The sequence below is a fragment of the Macaca mulatta genome, chromosome 14 (assembly GCF_049350105.2).
Source record: "Macaca mulatta isolate MMU2019108-1 chromosome 14, T2T-MMU8v2.0, whole genome shotgun sequence".
Taxonomy (NCBI): Eukaryota; Metazoa; Chordata; class Mammalia; order Primates; family Cercopithecidae; genus Macaca; species Macaca mulatta.
Genome location: NC_133419.1, coordinates 21,011,177 through 21,029,888, shown reverse-complemented (window position 1 = coordinate 21,029,888; position 18,712 = coordinate 21,011,177). Strand labels below are relative to the sequence as shown.

At 53.2% G+C, this 18,712-nt stretch overlaps 1 protein-coding gene and 1 non-coding gene across 7 annotated transcripts in view; one reads left to right on the top strand and one right to left on the bottom strand.

Moving 5' to 3' along the window:
* The first annotated feature begins 248 nt into the window (after positions 1-248).
* The window catches only part of CD82 (CD82 molecule), a 55,890-nt gene continuing 37,426 nt past the window's right edge, over positions 249-18,712 (top strand). For 3 of the 6 annotated variants that reach the window (XM_077963082.1, XM_077963079.1, XM_077963080.1), the window contains exons 1-2: positions 249-322; positions 861-918. The gene's annotated coding sequence lies outside the window, so the exon portion shown is untranslated. The remainder of the gene's footprint in view (positions 323-860; positions 919-18,712) is intronic. The other 3 variants (XM_077963081.1, XM_002799571.4, XM_028833496.2) reach the window with 1 other exon arrangement.
* On the bottom strand, positions 11,164-11,270 carry LOC114672597 (U6 spliceosomal RNA). The gene has a single exon (XR_003722984.2). It is a non-coding gene; the product is annotated as a U6 spliceosomal RNA (small nuclear RNA).

Genomic DNA, 18,712 nt, shown 5'->3' with positions numbered 1-18,712 from the left:
CGTAGCGGGGCGGGGAGAGGGGCGGGGCCTCAACTCCAGCAGGGCCCGGCGGCGGGGCTGGTCGGGATAGGGCCATAGCGGGCGGGGCCTGGCCGGCGGGAGCGCACCGCCTTCTCAAAGGGCTCGGGGGCGGGGTCGGCGGAGGGGCGCCGAGGGGGCGTGTCCCCGGGGGGCGGGGCCTGCCGAGTCCGCGGCGTTCCCCGGCTGCAGCCAGGAGGGGGCCGAGGAGTGACTGAGCCCAGGGCTGCGCAGTCCGACACTGACTGGGGCACAAGCGGGCGACGCTGGGCCTGCAGCGCGGAGCAGAAAGCAGAACCAGCAGGTGAGCAAGGGGGCAGCAGGCCGGGGGAGCCTGCCCGACAACCAGAGGCAAAGTTAGTTTTGACCCCCGCTTCTGCGGTCCGTCTCGGACAGCTTTCCTCGGAACTAGTGACAGGTCGGGGCAGCTGGTGGGTGAAAAGGAGCTTTAGCCCCCAGTCCTGAACCCCCAGTTCTCACACTCGGGCTTGCACCAGCTGCGTGATCCTGGGTCCGTCCCTCCACCCGGCTCTGGACCTCCCAGGTTCCAGCAGGAGGAAGTGAACCAGATTAATTCTACGCGGCCGTTGCCCTTTCTCACTTAAAACGCCGGAAGGTGAGAGCTGGCAGGTGAGCACAGGCTGCAGGTCGCCACAGGTGTTCCCATCGCATTGCCCTCTGCAGTTTCTCTCCCTGCAAAATGGGACTAAGAGAAGCGAATTGCTTTAAAGAGTGCACTGGTTCCTCGGTTGGGGCTCGTAACCCATGAACTCTGGGGAACAGGAGGCCAAAGCAAGGAGGTTCCATTTCCCGCCTCACCTGCTTCCCACAATTTCTGACAGTTCAGCTGAGTCGGACCCCCTAAGACTTCAAGTTGGAAACGCAGTGGGGCTTTTCCAGGTGAGCTGGCCTGAGCAGGGGGTTGGAAACGGGAACAGTTCTTACACTGGTGACTGGGGAAGAGAAGAGAAAACGCCACCAATCCTTGCGCCCAGGGTCAAGCCCAGGGCCCCAGTGGCTCTTGCAGCATACCCAGGGTTAATTTCTCGGCTGACAGGTTCTGTTCCTGGTGGCCGTGGGTGCTCTGTGCTGGGCCCCAGTAGTGGGGCAGCCTAGTTCTGTGGTCAAGGGCCTGGGCTTTGGGATCAAACTGATTTGGATTCCATTCCCCCTCCAAACTTCAGTTTCCTCACCTGTAAAACAGGGATAATGGCAACATCCAATGGCAGGAGCAAGCACTAAATAGAATACTGTGTATACACTACTTAGCAAGGCGCCAGGAAACCAGTGAGACCTCCGTCCGTGACAGCTGCTTTGATGCGGATGGGCAGGTGATGGGCTTGCTTCCTATGCGGAATAAGCCTTTTTTTTTTTTTTTTTTTTGGAGAGATGGGGTTGGCTACAGCCCCTCCTGACCTTGTGAGAGCCAGAAATTGCCAACTGCTACCAACATCACTCTATTTAAGGGATGAGGACTGTCATCTGGAACAAAGAGTGGCTGAGTTTTCTGTAATGTTGCTTGAGGTTGGTGAGTGTTGAGTTAAATACGTCTAAAAATGTTTACTGAGCACCTACTATATGCTAGAGAGAGCTAGAGGTACAGAGGTGAACTAGCCAGACCTGACTTGCTGACAATGAGGGCTCCCCCATCCCTACCATGTCCCTGTAGAGAGGATCAGTCACACCCAGGGCTTATGACCAGATGAGATTTCATGGGTCTGTGCTGCCCTAGTGGCTGGAATCCAGCTATACCATTGCACACTTGGCTTGGGATGGAGGCGAGGGGCAATGTGGGCACCTGATATGTAAGCAGGGTTGGGCACCGAAGGACACTGAAGGTGCTGCATTATGTTGGCTCCCTGCATCTTCTGGGAGATAAGCTGTACAGTATGGAACAAACTGGAAAGTGCTGTGGGACAGAGATGGATTGGCGGCTGCGCTGTGTGCAGGAGACCGTGTGTGTATGTAGGGCAGGGGGAGGTGTTCAGAAGAGTGAGACACTTGAGAAGCCAGGGCAGGGGGTGGGGGTAAGGAGGCTTCCTGGAGGGGGTGAGACTTGAATAGGACTTTCTGCCTGGGCTCCTGGTCCTGGTTTGGCTTGGATCAACATGGGACCACAGTCTCTCCAAGCACTGAAGTGGCATAAACTGGAGTTTGGTATGGTGGGGAGGGAGAGGGTCTGGTAGGTGGTGCCTGAGGTAGGGAGGAGGAGACGTTCATTTCAACAGAGCCTACCTAGTGAGCCTTAAAAGAAAGCCCTCGCCATCACCACCTGCCCTTCCCACTGGATGAATGACAAGCAACCACATAAGGCTTGCACCCTCAGGTTGCTTACCATCCAGGAAGGGGCTTACACAAGAATACCAGTGACTCTGATGCAAGATAAATGAAAAAAGGATTAGAGGGATCTTCAGAGCCTTACAGACTGGGAAGATTTCGGCACCCAGAATGAAGATGGTGTCTTGGGGAGAGGAAAATGCCTAGGCAGAGGCAGGGAGGTCAACCTGTCCTGAGAAGTCTCAAGAAACTGCTAGGTTGCTCATTCTGGCTGAAGTTTGGGACTGTGCGGGGATACACAGTGGGACCAGTAGGTGGAATCAGCTTACAGAGGGCCTTGAATGCCAGGGTAAGAACTTTGGATCTGATTTGCAGAAAGTGGGAGCCACTGAAGGTTTCTGAGGAGAGGAGTGACACAACAGAGCAGCACTTTAGGAAAGTCAGTCTGTGCCAGATGTGCTGGGGTGGAGGATCCAGCAGTCAAGGAATAATGAACCAATGGCTGCAGTGACAGGGAAGAAGGGGTCTGGGTGGCTTTGGGGATGTCTGCAATTGGGAGTGAAGGAAGAGACACCAGTCATGGGGATAGCGAAGGCGCCACTGGAGGGGTGGAAGGGGACTGTTCCAGCACCTTTGCACTTCTTTCTCCTCCCCATCCTGTCTGGTACATACCAGGGGCTCAGGAAGGTGGCTGGATTGGGTGAGTGGTGGGGGCACTGGGAGGGTGATGAATGCTACAAGGGGGGGGGGTTGCCCATGAAGGGGAGGCATCTGGGCCAAAAAGTGGGAGCCTGTGCCAGCCAGCAGTAAGTTTGGGAGTGGGGGCGGGGTGGTTGGAAGAAGTGCCTGCTGGTCCCTCCTTCCCATCCCAGCCCAGGGAGGGTAGGGGTGAGAGGTCACCCTGTGCTATCTCTGGCAGTGGGTGAGCAGTCAAGGTACAAGTTTCCCACAGTAGGGGGACTGGGGCAGGATTTTGGCTTCCCTGGGCTCCTCTGAAGTTTCTGCTATGTGGGGGTGGCCCCCTCTGTCTTGAGGCCTCACACTTTAGAGTCACAGCCTGGAATCTCCCATCACCTATCCCCTTCTACCCTGGGGTTCCCCCAAGGACCAGACAGTTCCCACTCAACCCATAGCTGAGCAGCCCCAAGTCCTGAGTGTTCTTTTGGATTTGGAGCATCTGGGGCCAGCTGGCACCCCTGCTTCTGGTTTGGCCTTGGCCTTCTGCTCCAAACCGTTATACCCACTTCCTCCGCCCCACGGGAAGCTCACGGGGGGCGGTTATGACTTAATCAAGAAGATCAAACGGCCAGAAGCTGGCTCTGTGAGAGGTGGGAAGGGAGGGAAGAGCCTGGACTGTTTGGCCTGGGCCTCTCCGTGGGACAGGACCCGTTTAATCTTAGCAGGAACTGCCCTACCCACCCGCTTCCCCTCCACTAAGCCGGGGTCTGAGGAGCTGGGAGGGGAAGCCCAGAGGTAAACATGGAGCGAGTGGTGTGGGACGTGTTGCTCCCCTCGCCCCTGACGCTGCCCTGAGAAGAGGCAGACAACCACAGACCTGGGGCCTCTGCAACAGGCCCAGCTGCTGTCTCTCGGAGGCTGGCTGGCTCCTGACTCACCCCTGGGCTTCCCCTCCACTGTGGTTTTCCTGTCAGCAGCTGATTCACTGTGCCGACAAGGAGAGGCAGCTGATAGAGGAAAGAGACCCATGTTCTGGTCCTTGGAGTTGGCTCCTGCTCTGCTGTTTGTGTGTTGTGTGACTTTAGATAAGTTTCGTCTCCTCTCTGGGATTCCTTCCCTGACTTGCGGATGCCCCATTCTTTCCTTGGCTCCCAGGGAGTTCTGGGACCTGGGATCTATCCTTTGCAAAATAGGGCGTATCTGTGAACACCCACCCATACTCAGGCGTGCACACACACACACAAACAACCCCAACACAGTGGAGCTGGGCAGCTCCCCTCAGACAGAGCACTTGATCCTGCCTCCCTGTTCTTACCTTGTTTCCCCCACCTGAAGCACCTTTACCTACCTTCTGCCTGTTCACAGATTAGAGAGATGATGGTGCGGCATGGCAGTAAAGCACTGGACTTTAGAGTTGAGATCTCGGCCCTGCCAATTTCTAGCTATGCAACCCTTTCTGAGCCTCAGTTTTTGAACCTGCAAATGGGGATAATGATGGTCATGGCTTCATAGGGCATGAGCAGAGGACAAAAAAGTACACATGAAATGCTTAGAATTGTTATCCCTAGCACATAGTAAATGCTCGATAAAGGAGAGCCGTTGTTGTTTGCTGCGTCTAGTTGGTCTTTCAAGGCTGGTGCCAGGCTCCTTCTCAGGCCCCCAGGGACATTCCCAGAACACCTTCCTTCTGCACAGGGCCTCTGCGCCTCTCCAATACGTGTGTGCCCCAAGACGGCGGTCATGTCTGGCTATGTGGGGTTCTCTGGCTCTTCCTGGGGGCGGCTGGGTCTCCTCACTGTGACGCTCAGCTTCCTGAGGGGCAGTAGGTCTGAACATTGCTGGCTGCTTTTCCCAAGCCCCTCCTTGCCCTTCACCTTCTCCTCTGTGCTTGTTTACACTGTCGCTTTGTGGTGTGTGACGTGTTTCCACGAGCTCTCCTGGACAGGCACTGCCCTGTCCTGTCTATATCTCTGATTCCTGGCACACAGCAGGCACTTGGGGATCGATGACTGAATGAATAGGTAAGTGGTTCTCTTGGGTGGGTTCGGGGGTATCAGCAGGACCCAGCTTGGTGCCAGATACCAGGTGACTCCTTGGCAAAGGCAGAGCCAGGAAGCAGGACCTGGATGCCGCTGCCCGGCGCTTCAGGTCCGCGGGCCCCACTTCTGCAACCTGGATCCAGGGAGATGGGAACGCGCTGTCTGTCCTGGGATTGCTTTCGGCAGAGCTTCTGCTTCTCTGCTGATGCCTGGCCTTTACCCTCCTGAGAGGGGAGCAGCATGACTTCCTTCAGCCCCAACCCAGTGAGGGGCCACTCTGGCCTTTAGTGAACTCTGACTCAGCCAGAAAGAGCATCTTGGAGTCAACAGTTGTTTGTAGAAGGTGCTGCTATCCTATGGGGACTCAAGCTGGGGCCTGGAGAAATGGGATGGTGGCCTCCAGGAAGCCCATCCTGGACATCATCCATGCAGACCCCCAGGTGGGCAGCTCTGGGAAGCCCTACTCTCCCCTCTGGCCTCCTACCCTGCAGGGGAGGCTTTTGCCCCTTCTCTCTTCCCCTTGACTTTCCCTGCCTTGTGGACGGGTGATCTGGTGTGGGAGCTGTTCAGAGTTCTGGGCCTTGGATCTCAGGGTCAATGTATAGAAGTGAACAATGCCCTGAGGGCTGGGCATTAGGAAGCCCGGGTTCAAATCCTGGCTCTGCCATGGAACTACAGCGTGACCTTGGCCAAAAGAGGTGACTTCTAGGCTGGTTTTCTTCCTTTTAGGCAGCAAGTGCTCCAGAAGCCTTCCTGAGTCCCAGCTGGGCTTGGGCCCAGGGGAGTGGGGAAGAAAGCCTAGGCAAGATCACAGACTCTGGAATCAAACTGCCTAAGGATGATTCCTGCCTCTGCTACTTACCAGCTGGGCGTGACTTTGTGTCTTACCCCTCTGTGCATCAGTTTCAGCATCTGTAAAATGGAGACAACAATAGTACTCATCTCATAGGGTTGTTTGAGAATGATATACGAGCTAATGCACATGAAGCATTTAAAACAGTGCCTGGCACATAGTTAGCACTATGTACGTTCCTGCTGTTTTTGGTAGCGTTTATTTTTATTTATTTTTTTTTGAGACAGAGTCTCACTGTATTGCTCAGGCTGGAGTGCAGTGGTGCAATCTTGGCTTACTGCAACCTCCACCTCCTGGGTTCAAGTGATTCTCGTGTCTCAGCCTCCTGAGTAGCTGGAATTACAGGCATGCACCACCACGCCAGGCTAATTTTTGTATTTTTAGTAGAGATAGGATTTCACCATGTTGGTCAGGCTGGTCTCAAGCTCCCGGCCTCAAGTGATCCTCCAGCCTTGGCCTCCCAAAGGAATTACAGGCATGAGCTACTGTGCTCGGTGTTTTTGGTAGTGCTATTAATAGGAAGCAGGTTGTAAGTCTTTGAAGAGCTTGAGTCTGGAGATCAGGGGACCTGGGCTCTGTTCCCAGCTCATCTTTTACTTGCTGTGTTACCTTGGGTAAGTTATAGCCCTTCTTGGGCTACAAAACTATATTATCTTGCATTTGCTGCACTTGGATTTTGTAAGTGAGGCACAATGTGATGCCACAGTGGACGGCTGCAGGGTTTTATTCAGGGGAAGGACTCCTGGGGGCCTGGCTTATTCTCCTGCAGCCTAGGAAGGAAGGAAGGCTGTAGGTGGGCAGGTCCCAGCTGCTGCCCTAAACCATTGCAGAGACTGAATGGCAGAGCTGCTCCCTTACAACTCTACTCAATCAGGCCAAAATGTAGACAACTACATGTAATGCACCCGTTATGAAATGCAATTATATAGATTAGATTATAGACCTTTATTATCTTTTTACTTTCCCCTATTTTCCAAATCTACAGTGAGCCCATATTTTTTTATGCTCAAGAAAAAAAGAACCCATTCCTACAATGAAGCTATAAAAAACATACCATACATATTTGAACAAAAAATGTATTATACGAACTTGGGATTACATTGAAGTTCTTTTTGTGAATAAATCATATTTTTTCGAAGGAGGGATGGGATGTTGGTTTGAAGTGAATATCAATTTGTCAAGCCTCAGAAGACTTGGAGGGAGTGCCTGTGGTCGTGTCTGTGGCCCTCGACCACCCAGGCTGGGAGACAAGAGTTAGAGGAGTGTAATAGAATAGAAGTGTAATCTGCCTTCCCCTGCGGTGGACACGCCCTGAGTGTTGGGTGGTGTTTAGAAAGCTTTTGAACAGTAGTTGAGATCAAGTGCCTTAATGACCATTCTGAGTCTCAGTTTCCTCATCTGTGAAATAGGGATGGGCTACTGTGAGGGTTAAATGAGCTAAACACACATGGAAGACAGAGCCCCAAATGGAAGCCGACGGAAGAACATGGCTTTAGATCTGGGGCCCAGAGGGCTTGCTGACTGGCCTGTCCTGGACCTGGCAGAGTTACCCGTCCCGCCACAGGAAGTGCTGGACAGGAACCAGCCTCCTGCAGGACCAGGCCGCAGGAGCAGACAACAGCCCAGACAGAACTCTCCCTGCGGGCAACTTGGCTCTTCGAGGGGCAGGGCCCTACTGAGCCTGCCCTATGTGTCTCTAAGACGAACCAATCATATGCCGCCTGGGGCATGGCGTGAAGCCAGAGGGCGGTGGGGGGGGGCGGTGGGGGGGGGGTGGGGGGGGGGCCGGGGGCTGGCAGCGGAGCAAGGCCTGAGGTGTTTCCCTGGCAGAGGTCCCTCCATTGGGAAACAAATGGAGAGGGGAGTCTGTGTTCCCACGTGTACACATAAACCGTTTTGAATGATACCTGGTATGAAGTAAACACTCAATAAATGTTTGTTGTTGCTGGTAATAGTAACAATTGGTAAATTCTACTAGTACAGTTGGAAAACCATCTCCCACTCACTGTCTTAAAAAGTGGAATATTAGAATGCTTTTGCAATGGGACCTATGAGACATCATCGTATATAGAGGAAATAGAAACCGGCAGGGGAGGTTTGATTTATCTGAGGTCATGGAGCAAGTGAGTGTCTAGGCCTTGAGTCACCTTTGGACATGTAGGTAGCCCACCTCCCTGACCCCGGCCTTTCTGAACACACAGCAGTGGGGTAACTGAGGCAGGGAGGATGTGTCCTCTACTCTGAACTAGTTACTTGTTTTCCATCTGAAAGCCCCTCTTATCCACTTTCTCTGCCCCACACCCTCTCCTGGCAGGGTTGAGCAAGTCTCCTTGTTTGCCAGGAGATGGTATAGCATGGCATTATGGTTCTCAAAATTTGTGCATATAGGAATCCCTAACGATCCCTGCAAGTTGCAGTCAGGGAACCACTGGGGCTGTGCCTACAGCTTGGGGTTCTTCTAGCTTCTTAGGCATTGGTGTCAGCCAGACCTAGCTATGGGCACAGTATCTGCTCACCTCTGGGCAAGTTTCTTGGCCTCTCAGAGCCTTGGTTTTTATGAGGATTAAATGAGATAATGCTGGTAAAATGCTTCGTGGCAGACCCAGGGAAGAGTGCACCCTCAATGAAACCAGAGGATAAGGGTGGTGATGATGAACAAAGGCTGTTCCTGTCATTACTTCGGGGGAAATGACAGGGAGTCTTCCTCTCTGAAGGCTGAGGTCCCCAGTCTGGAGTGAAGGAGCTTTCCAGGGTTGTGTGGAGCTCTGGTGGGGGGTCAGCAGAGGCCTTAGGTCTCTGCAGTCTTGGTACCCAGACTATCTGAGCCCAGCCTTGACCTGGGTGCTCTTGGCATAGAGTTGAGGGCAAAATTGAGGGCTTATGTCTAGAGTCACAGGGTCTTGGTGGTGTGAGCAGCTCTGTGCTCCATGCAGTCAACCTACCTGCCCAGTCTGATCCCATGGACCACATCCAGCGTTTGCTCACACACCTCAAGTCTTGGAGAGCTCATGATTTTTTATTTCTGGAAAGAACTGACTCTTAGAAAATAGGGGATGGAATCTGAGCAAACCCGCCCACCCATGGCTTCCCCATGTTGATCCTGATCTTGCTTGTTGGAATTACACACAATGTGGAAACTCCCTGGTGGAACCAATTCTTGTAGCAGAAGACCCCAGGCCAGCGATTCTGACATAGGAAGGAGATATTTTCTTTTAAAAACTTTATCTAAACCAAATGGCTACCCCAAGAAACCCCCCAAACTTTCTGAAACCCCCCAAACTTTCTGATTATTGAAGAAAGAGGGTTTTTTTTTTTTTTTTTTTTTGGTGGAAAAATTCAGGCGGTAAAGAACAGACCTGCAGGAGGAAATAATTGCTCAGAGATAACTGCTGTGAACAGTTTGGTGTTTTGGCCTTAAAAAAAAGCACACACATACAAGATTGGGATTGTACCACACAAACCACTTCCTGCACTGCCACTTTTGACTGAACACTGTATAGGGAGGGTTTTCCCATGTGATTGAGCATTCTCCAGCAAGTTTCCCAGCTCCGTAGTATTGCACCATAGGAATCTGCTGTGACCTGGTTAAGCATTCCCCAGCCGTTGCACATTTAGGCCCTTTGAATTTTTCATTAGTATTCCCCTTGCTATAATGATCGCCTTGTCCCTATGTATATTTTGTACTCAACTCTAATGAGCTCCATGGAATGAATTCCTAGAAGTGTCTTTCCAAGTCAGATGGCTTTTAAACTCAAGGCCAGAGGACCAGAATCTCCCACCCTAACCAGTCTCCCAATTTCGCTTCAGCCCTACTGGTGGGGGAGCGTTCTCTCTGTCCCTGGTTCTAGTTGGCCCACCCACAGGAGGAGGAGGAGCAGGCTTTTAGGGTATGTGTATCTGTGAAAGAGAAGGAGATGGAGAAAGGCAGATAGATATAGGGGAGTGTTTTCTCTTCAATTACAGTCTGACTTTTGACCCTCTCCTCTCTGGGAGCCTGTGGTGTCATTAACTAATCATGGACTCTCTTTACTATTTAATGACCTCTCCCCGAAGTGACTCCTTCCTCCCCAACAGTCTCCTGGAAAGGAGGAGGTGGGAAGATGAGTCAGTGAGGGAAACTTTCTCCAGAGTGGGTGGCGGGTGTTGCGGTAGTTCTCAAACTCTGACATGCATCAGTCCCTTGGACAGCTTGTGAAAGCACAGATTGCTTGGCCCCACCCCCAGGTTTCTGATTCTGTGGGTCTGGGGTACCACCTGAGAATGTGCATTGCTAACACGTTCCCAGGGAACACTGCAGCTGCTGGCCCTGGACCATACTTTGGGTACCAGTAAAGTAGTGGGATGGGGCGGGGTGGGGTTCTGTGGTGAGTTTCAGCTCCTGGTGCTGCTGACAGTAGGAACCTTGTCCTGTTTAATAAAGGCTCATCTTGTGAGGCCTGAACTCACTTCCCCTCCTGCCCCCACCCCTTCTCCCATGTGTCCTTTGGGAACTTTCTGTGCAGGAGGACAAGAGGATTATCCGCATCTCCATTTTACAGAAAGGAAAATTGAGTCTCTGACAGGTGACCTGCTGTGTCTGAGGATGTTGAAAGTAGGAGGGCTAGTACTGGAACCCTGGCCCTCTCACGCTCCCCACCTCAACTTCTCCAGTGCAGGTCTGGTGTGGAAGCAGAGAGGCCTTCCCTGACCACTGTGCTGGCCCCAAGTGAGGGGCCTGGGGAGGCAGGTTCCTCCACACCATCTCTGCCCTGGGATCTTGCTCCACTTCTTTTTTTTTTTTTTTTTTAAATTTATTTATTATTATTATACTTTAAGTTGTAGGGTACATGTGCATAACGTGCAGGTTTGTTACATATGTATACTTGTGCCATGTTGCTGTGCTGCACCCATCAACTCGTCATTTACATCAGGTATAACTCCCAATGCAATCCCTCCCCCCTCCCCCCTCCCCATGATAGGCCCCGGTGTGTGATGTTCCCCTTCCTGAGTCCGAGTGATCTCATTGTTCAGTTCCCACCTATGAGTGAGAACATGCGGTGTTTGGTTTTCTGTTCTTGTGATAGTTTGCTAAGAATGATGGATTCCAGCTGCATCCAAGTCCCTACAAAGGACTCAAACTCATCCTTTTTTATGGCTGCATAGTATTCCATGGTGTATATGTGCCACATTTTCTTAATCCAGTCTGTCACTGATGGACATTTGGGTTGATTCCAAGTCTTTGCTATTGTGAATAGTGCTGCAATAAACATACATGTGCATGTGTCTTTATAGCAGCATAATTTATAATCCTTTGGGTATAAAAATATGGAACGCTTCACAAATTTGCGTGTCATCCTTGCGCAGGGGCCATGCTAATCTTCTCTGTATCGTTCCAATTTTAGTATATGTGCTGCCGAAGCGAGCACCTTGCTCCACTTCTTATCCCCCGACTAACTCTTCAGTAACGTGATCTTCTTCCAAGGTCTAGTGTTCTCCAGCAGTTTATGTTCCCAGTTAGTGTTCTGGGCAGCTTTTCCAGGAAGCCAGGAACTTTCTCCTGTCAAACCTGGGCTTCACCCGGCAGGCACAACAGAGGGAGAAGAGAGAAGCCTCAGTTGTTGAGCATCTAATGTGTGCCAGGCCCTATCCTGGGCACTTTGCAGCCATGATGTCAGGTCAGCCACCCCAGGTAGGGGTTAACACCAGGTCCCATTGTATAGATGAGGAAACCGAGGGTCCAGGAGGTGAAATAACTTACCCAAGGTCACAGAACTGAAAGGGGCAGAGCTGGGCTTTTGATTTCGAACTCAAGGCTGGGGTCTGGTCTGGGACGGCAACAGGTCCTGTTCTGGAGGGAGCCAGAATGTGGAGTAAGCAGCCTCCGCCCCACCCGCCATCCACGCAGAGAGGGTCAGCCCGAGGGTCAAAGCTCTCTTGGGATTCAGGGTCTTGCAGTGGGAGGGCACTGGCTGGTCAGCAGGAGACCCCTTTCAAATCCTGCTCTGCTACTGCCTAGCTGTGTGGCCTGGGGGCAAGTCACTTCCCGGCTTGGGACATCTGAGTCCTCCTTTCTCATAATGATCCCTTATGCTTTATAGCTCTTGGCAGTGGACATTTTCTCATGTACTTATTCCTGATCCCTCAAGCCTTCCAGCACCCTGTGAAATAGGGCGGGCATTATTACTAAGCCTATGTTCACAGAGGATGAGGATGACAGAGCAGTGAGTTGCCCAGAATCCCGCGGGCAGTTGAGGGATGGTGCAAGAGCTAAGACTGGAACCTGGGTTGTCTTTGCAGCCCATCTTGGGCCCAGCCCTGAAGACGGGAGAACTCTTTCTCTCTCTTCTCAGCCTTAGGATGAAGGATCCCAGGGCTTTTAGTTGGGCTGGTGGGTCCTGGGTGCAAGGGGCCCAGGATCCCAGAAAGGGCTGGCCCGGAATCTTTGCTGTTGGCCAAGAACCCATGGGGAGGCAAGACAGGGTGGTCCAGGCTGTCTCTGTTTCTGACTCCTGCCCAGGCCTTGCACATGAGGTCCTTGGTGCTGAGGGGAAGGAGGGGTTCAGCCCAGGTTTTCCTCCCAGCTCAGCTGCTTGCTTCTCCTGGGAACTGTGCTTTTCTTCTAAAATACGTCATGCAGAATTTTCCAGTCTCTCACACGTGGGTGCCTGGGCCCTGCAGTTTCACCTGAATGCCATCACTTCCTCCTAAGTCTTCCTCATTCTTCCACACCTGGCTCCAGCCACTTTCTTCCCTCGGGGAAGCCTTGCTCCTCTGGCCAAGCCAACTCAACTCTCTCGGGTTCTGTGCAGTGGGCGAACTGGCTGACCGGGTTGGTTAACTCCCCAGTGAGGCATGAGAGCAGGGCCTGTGGCTGGTGTGGGTCCAAGCCCCTGCAGGGTCTGGCAGGGCGTGCAGCTGAGTCTGTGCATGCTAGGGAAAGGTTAGCCTCAGACCTGGAACTCTCAGGCTTGTGACTTTCAGCAAGTCACTTACCTTCTCTGAACCCTGGTTTCCTTCGTCGGAAAGTAAGAAAGCTACTTTCCTTGTTGATAACTTCTGATACTTGCAGGAGATAAAGTGCAAAACATCTAGCACTGGCGCCTGGGGGTTCACGGCACTCAGGAAATGCCAGTCCCTCATCTTCCCTGCAGTGGGCTCAGGCTACGTTCTGCCGCCACCCACCCCGACCCCCTTTAGTGGGGGGCCTGGTTGGGCTTGGCCTAAGGCCTGAACTATATCTGCTCTAGGTAGGGGGTGTCCTCGGTGGATAATGGGCCAAGGATTGGGCACAGGGACAGAATCAGGCTGATTTAATCAGACTCTGCCAGTTCCAAGTTGTGACCCTCCCCGGGCACGTTACTAACCCCCCTGAGCCTCAATTTCCAGATCTGTAGAAAGAGATAACTCTGTGTCCTGTGTTCTCAGGATCACACATGATCGGCAAACAGGAGACCAGAGGATGGGGCCCAGGCGACCTGAGGGCGGCCTCCCAGGAGGCTTGGGTCAGGCCAGTGGCTGCTTATTTACATATCAATTTTCCTACTGGGGAACAAATAGTCCCCTTTTCCTCTGGACACCTGGAGGCTCTCCAGGCCCATATGCTCTTGGTGTAGTGCCTGGTTTACTGGGTCACCCAGGGAAGGAGGGAGCCCCTCTCTGAGCCCCTATCTTCCTGTGGGAAGAGAGCCAGGGAGCCAGCCCAGGTGTGAGGCCCTGCCTGGTTCTATCTGAGACCACGATGGTGTTGCCACATGTCCCATGCCTGGCCCCTGGGGACAGACCACTTCCAATAGCACCTAGCACCTTTCCTTCTCACCTGTCTGAACATCTATACACCCCCTTTCTAGCTCCTTGTGGCCCAGGACCGTCTCATGGTGATAATGATGACCACACTTCCCTTTATTGTGCTAGAGCGTTTTACTCCCCAAACCACACGCCTCCCTCTAGGACAGGAATGAACCATTACTACCCAGAGAGGGGAACTCGCCCAAGCCCACAGCCGGACTCACTACCCTCTCTGCCTGCCCCAGCTCTCACTGGATGCCAAATTCTTGGCTAAGTCCATCAGCAATGGAAAGTTGGTTGGCCCTGGGAAGAGGAGAGGCTGGCAGAGGGCTAGGTTCAGGACTGGGCCAGCGGGGATGGGGTCCCAGATTTCCACCCTGCATTAGGAGCTGGCATAGGGACTGTCCCCACTGCACAGACAGGTAAGCTGAGGTTTGGGGAAGGGGAGTGATTGATTACAGCCTAAAGCTGGCTGGGCTCGTTCCCCTTCTCTCTTCCTCCCCATGGCCCTGAGTTGCTCTAGTGGAAGGGATTGGATGGGGCTGTTTGGGACCCAGATGTTCATTTTGTGTTAGCTGCTGTGGGCTGAGGTCAGGTCCCTTCTGTCTGCCTCAGCTTCCTTAGGGGGCTCAGAGTGGCTGGCTCAGAGCACTGCCGTGCCCTTTCTCATCGTAAAGGCCTGGCCAGCAGCCCACTCAGGAACCACATTTGGTGGGGGACTGGGTTTTTTCCCAGGGCACAGTACTGCCGCTCTTAGAATCTCGGGGAGGCCGAGGCTGAGAAAGACGTGCTGGGGAAGGGTCTTTGTGAATGGGAGGTAGGGAGAGGGCAGGGTAGGGGAGGCTAGAGGGTGGGCCCATTCCTTGGGAGGCACAGAGGAAACAGGACTCTTGGCTACAAAACAGGGGGAGACGGAACATGCAGGGCAGTCTCTGGGGTGGCCCCAGAGCAGGAGCTGGGAGCTGGCCTGGCTCCAGGGGTGGGTGTGGGGTCCTCCTGGGTCAGCAGGGCCTGCGCTCCCAGGCCGGCCTCACCGCAGGCTCCCCTAGACTTCCTGGTGAGACCTGACAGGGCCTCAGGGTCTGCAGGTTGGTGCTCCGGGGGACCAGAGGCTCCCTTCACCCTCGAGTCTGTCTGTGTCTTTCTTTTTAGTCTCTCTGTCCCTGCCTCTCTCACTCTCCCCTCTGTACCTTGCTCTGCCCAAGCCCCTCAGCAAACCCAGAGGAGAGGCCCAGGGAGCCCTGGGGAGGGAGGCCTGACAGGCCCATGCCGGTTTCCTTTTGTTACCAGCGTTCCTGCTGGAGCTGCCAAGTGTCTGGGCTGCTTAAATGGCTGCTTCTCTGCCTGGGAACCAGGGGCCCTCTGTGGGAAGCACAACCCCTTTATTCCCGCCTCGGCGGGCCCAGATCTCTGCAGTAGACTGTGGAAGTGGGTCTCTCAGGGCCACCCCTTGCAGGAGCTGGGCTCCTGTCATGGAGAGGGCTCAGTAGGCTAGAGATTGGGGCCTGTGGGCTGGATGAGGTTGCCCTGGACACTGGGTATTCCAAGGCTCTCGGGATGTTAAAGGGAGAGACTTAGATGATGACAGAAACAGCAAGTGACAAGGAAGAGGGGATGGCTCCAGGGAGCCACAGATGGAGATAGGGACCCCCACAGAAGGGAAGAGACAGGTGAGGGAGAAGAACTTCAGAGAGGGCTGAGGCCCCACAGAGCCCTGCCCTGTCCTCTTCTCACCTCGGGGAGGCCGAGGCTGAGAAAGACGAGCTGCCTTCAGCTAGCTCTCAGCCAAGAAGACCCCCTACCCCCAAGTTCTTGGAGTTACCCCTACCCCTACCCTCTACCCCTGGCCCATCTCTCTGTGCTTTTACCCAAGCATCTGTAGAGACAGAGTCCCCGTACCTATGTGCATCACTTTGCCTTCACTGTGTCTCACTTACTCTTCTCTCTGCCCATCAAATACTCCTAAAGGCCTGCAGAGTACTGAGAACTAAGCCTTGGGAAGCAGGAAGGATCAGCCCATTGGACAGATGAAGGAATTGAAGCTCGGAAAAGTTAAATGACAGTTGGGAAAGGGTAGACAGGCCAGGCACAGTGGCTCATGCCATAATCCCACCCAGCACTTTGGGAGACTGAGATGGGTGGATCGCTTGAGATCAGGAGTTCAAGACCAGCCTGGTCTACGTGGTGAAACCTGTCTCTACTAAAAATACAAAAATTAGCCAGATGTGGTGGTGTGTGCCTGTAATCCTGCCTACATGGGAGGCTGAGGCAGGAGAATCTCTTGAACCCGGGAGGCAGAGGTTGCAGTGAGCCGAGATCATGCCACTGTACTCCAGCCTTGGCGATAGAGTGAGACTCTGTCTCAATAAAAAGGGTAAATAAATAGAACCAGAGTTTGAACCTATGCCTGTCTGATGTCTATCCTAAATTCTCATGATGAGAGAATTAGGGCTGCCATATGGTGATGCCTGAAAGTCTGTGCTGGAGAATGTTTTGGAAAGGCTGCCTCGAGGAGGTAGCATTTCAGCAGCCCTGTTTCTACCTTCCTGAGCTCAGTGCCTGGGGAGGGTACGATGTGACAAAAGGCTTGCCTGCTGCCATGTGGGGTCCCTGATTAGAGTCCCCATCCCTCTCTCTAATCACCTTACTCAGGGCCCCCACCCTTTTGTTAGCCACCTACTCTAGCTGGCTATGCTCTGGGATCAGTGTGCAAGCTGGTCACTGGTGCCTAGTGTCGCCCCAGAGTGTCTTCAGTTGGTTGGGTTTGGAAGCTGGGCCATAAAGCTCAATTAATCTAGGCTGGGCCTTGGTGGGGTAATTTTCATTACCTGTCATTTACAACTTTGTTTCTGCAGGCAGCATGGTGTGACAACAAAGCTCAGGGGCTCTGGGAGGGTCAGACTGTTGGGGTTCAATTCTCTGCCCTACCAGCAAGGTGACCTTGGGCAAGGCCCTTGACCACCCTGAGTCTCAGTTTCTGCAAATGTATAGAGGGGTGATGAACAGTACTTATAGGATCATTGCAGGGATAAACTGAGCCACGTGAAGGGCTTGGCACAATGTCTAGCTAGTAATCATGCAAACATGTTCGCATTTGTCATTGTTAAACACTTGAGTCTGTGTTCTAGAGAGCCCCTTTTGTCCTTTGGAGGGAGATGGAGTCAGCAGGCTGCTTTGTATAATTGCTCACGTTCATGTCTGTGCCTGTCTGGACTGGGTGCTCCCTGAGGGCAGGGATGAGTTGGAGTCATCTGTTTCCTGTTTCACTCCAGCTCCGGGCCAACCTGGAGTGGGGATTTGGTGAACTGCAGTGCATGGTGGCTCAGGAGAGAAACTGAGCACAGAAGGGCCACTTGGGAGGCCCCTGGGAGGGCAGCCCCTTAGGCCCTCTGGATCATGAGCTGTGTATTCTGAGAGGACAGTGTGCCCTATGAGGTCCCCTCTGAGGGCTAGGACTGGTTTCATGTCCTGCTGTTTCAGCTCGGCCCTCTGTGTCCACCTCCTTCATGGCTGGCTGGTGGAGGGAGAGAATTCTGAAATGCTGTGTGTTTGCTAAACCTGCAGGTGCCTGGCCTCACCTCTGGATGCTCTGATTTTACAGTCCTGGGACCAAGGCTTTGCCCCTTTAATACCTGGCTGCAGTGACCCCCGCTGCCTGCCTTGCGATTACCTTGGTGGTGGGAAGCAATGTTACAAAGTCAGTAGGGTATTGAACTCCAGAGTCAGAGAGTCTGGAGGGCAGAGCTCAGCTGCACCACTGTCCCCTGTGTGACCGGGGCCAGTGCTGCCACCCTCCTGAATCCTGCCTGGGGTTTGGGGGCTGAATGAGATAAGATCAGTGAAGCAACACTCCCATAGTGGATGCTTTCATGAATGTTCCTTTTGCCCCTAGGTCTTCCCTCTGCCTAACCTCATTTCAAGTTCTTGGTGGTGGTGACCTCCCTGGAGCAGTCTGCAGGAACCCTGTCTCCATCCCATGCCTTAAGGGACAATCTTTATGCAACTTCCTTGCTGTGGGACCTAACAGGACCTCTTCCCAGAATCCTCTGTCTCTGTCATGCTGACAACCTTGGGTTTGGCACGCTGATTCTGGTTTCCTCTTGGAGGGTTCTAGATAGCCTATTTTACAGATGAGAATGCTGAGGCTCAATGCAGGCAGGCAGCTTGCCAGAGGTCACGTGGATACTGAGAAATGAGATTTGGAATTTAGGTCTCTCTCAGGGCCCATTATTTAACTGCCCCCAGTTATGGCACTGGGGAGAGGGCCTCAAAAGGTGGCTGGCCCCTGAGAGCCCACCTGGGAATCCTGTTGTCAGGTCCTCTGGAATCTGAGGCTTCTTGCAGGCTCTCTTTAGCTCCTAAATATCCCTTTAGGTTAGAGCTTTCCGATCAATGAGCTGTCGAGATGGTTATCTCTGGAGCCCTTGAGAACAGAGCCCTAGGCTAGTAACCTCAAGCCAGATGTAGTTCTATCTGTCCGTCCCAGTGAGCTGAACAAATAGGTATACTTCTCAATGTGTATCATGATGCCAAACAGGCTGGGACACACTGACTGCCCTACACAGTCCCCTCCCTATTCCCCAACATACACACTGAACATGCGCATTCCCCAGAAGGGTTGGGGGTAGGGGTTCGTTTTCTTCTCTGGGCATCAGTCTCTTCATCTGAGGAGTGTGGGCTGAGCTAGTGATGTCAAAGGCCATTCTGGCACTGTGAATCTGAGTGCATGAGTCTTGGCACCTAGCATTGGGAGAGAGTGGGGGCTGTCTGGGGCCCAAGCAGCTGGCTAAGAAGCCAAAAACAGTCAAGCAAGGGGGCTGTGGAAAGCAAGAGGTCAGAGGCTATGGCTCAGCCTCAGCTTGATTCTTTGGCTGCATGGGGTCCAGGCAGGAATGCTGGTGGGCTCAAGGTATCTGCTGGTTCCCACTCTGCACTCTCCTGTCAGAGTGGCCCCCTTCTTTACCTAAAGGCCCTCCAGTCTCATTGCTAGGGTTTCAAAGCAAAACCTCCTGAGAAGGGCCACATCTGTCAGCCTCATCAGCCAAACTGAAGGAATGTCCCGGTCAGGATTGGTGGAGCTGCT